General features: G+C 34.5%; 1 pseudogene; it reads right to left on the bottom strand.

Annotated features, from left to right (window-relative positions):
* Positions 1-641: 641 nt before the first annotated feature.
* Positions 642-737, bottom strand: LOC123463897 (annotated as a pseudogene).
* Positions 738-1886: the final 1149 nt, after the last annotated feature.

Here is a 1886-nt window from a genome sequence, read left to right as displayed (position 1 = left end):
AATATATGAGTGGATAATGATGTTGTGGCACATTTATACAATGGAGTTCTACTCAGCGGTAAAATAAAATGAAGTTATGAAATTTGCAGAAGAATGGATGGATCTGGAAAGTATTATACTAAGTGAGGTAACCCAGGCCCAGAAAACCAAGTGCCACATGTTCTCTCTCATATGTGGAGCCTAGCTACAAATGAATGAGCTCTGCATGAGAAGGAAAGTATTTAGTAGCAGAGGCCAGTAATGTAAAAAGGAGACATAAAGGGTAGAGAAAGGAAGGGAAGAGGATACTTAATAGGTTAATATTGTATATATGTAATTACAATGATTGTAATGGGGAGGTAATATGATGGAGAATGGAATTTCAAATGGGAAAGTGTGGGGGTGGGAAGGGAGGGAATTACCATGGGATACATTTTATAATGATGGAATATGTTAATAAAAATTAAAAAAAAATCTGGAACATTCAGATATTATTAATTTAACTCTCAAAGCAGGAATAAGAGGAATCAGTAGGGCACTCAGAGTTACATCTGTTAGCCTCTAGTGCTACTGCCTACCAAATACATAGTGTTTGCCTAGCTTCTTGTTCTTATATTGAAGATTAATAGTAAGATGTATGTAGGTATGTCCTTTTTTTTTTATGTCAGATGGCAATGTGCTGACAGTGCAAAAAGTTTTGTGGGAGGCATATGTCATGGTGAACATCCAGTTATCACACTCAGAAACCAATTAAAGAATCTTTCTATGAGTTGAATTTTAGTCAACCAACCAAAAGAAGCTGATTAAAGGAAATTGTTTATTTTATCTTGGCTTACAGTATTGAGATGAAGCTCCATGATGGCAGGGGAAATCATGGCATGAGCAGAGGCTGGACATCACCTGTTTTGGTTGCTTTACCAGAGAAAGCTGGCATTCCTACTTTTCTGGCCATATCACACCATCTCTGCATCTCTGGTTTCTATTGTAATATCTCTAGCCATGATTCCCAAAAAGTCCTTGTAGAAAATGATCTGATTATAGTTCACTCACCCAGATACCCTTTGCTACTTACTTGATCAATTTGTTCTCTGTAATATAAGATGAAATAATAATAGATTCTCACGATTAAAATACACTTTCAATCTATATCCCTCTCTCTTTCTCTGTGTAGATATACAATAATTTGAGAAACTAGTTTCACTATACAGGGTTTTTTCCATTCTTCATATATAGATTCATCTATAAACAAGTGTGTAAAAATGATAAAAAATACGTATTTGAGGGAGAAATATTTAATGCAATTTACAACTCCTAAAAATGTAATATCTAGCATATTTTATCTGATAAAATATTCCAGATCAGTAATATTTCCTCCTCATATATAAAAACATACAAAGAAAAGCCAGGAGTGGTGGTGCACACCTTTAATCCCAACACTCGGGAGGCAGAGGTAGGAGGATTGCTATGCGTTTGAGGCCACTGAGACTCCATAGTGAATTCCAAGTCAGCCTGGGCTAGAGTGAGACCCTACCTTGAAAAACAAAAACAGAAAAAAAATACATAGAAAATATTCAAGGAGAAATTATTTCTATTGTATATATAGGTTCCAGAAAAAAATTATATGAAAAGTGAACACTAGGTACTAAAAGTATTAGAAAGAAAATAATAGATCAGTTTTATGTATGAATATATGCAGATATCCTGGGATATGGAATATAATCCAATAATGTATATAAAATGAACACATGACAATTACAATATGTTAAGGTGAAAAAAAATGTATTTTCATCAAAATACAAACATTGGCTGTTGAGATGGCAGAGCAGTTAAGGTGCTTGCCTGGAAAGGTTAAGAACCAAGATTTGATTTTGCAGTACCCATGAAAGTCAGATGCACAAGGTTGCACA

This window comes from Jaculus jaculus, chromosome 9 (genome assembly GCF_020740685.1).
Source record: "Jaculus jaculus isolate mJacJac1 chromosome 9, mJacJac1.mat.Y.cur, whole genome shotgun sequence".
Lineage (NCBI taxonomy): Eukaryota > Metazoa > Chordata > Mammalia > Rodentia > Dipodidae > Jaculus > Jaculus jaculus.
This window is presented reverse-complemented; position numbering and strand designations above follow the sequence as displayed.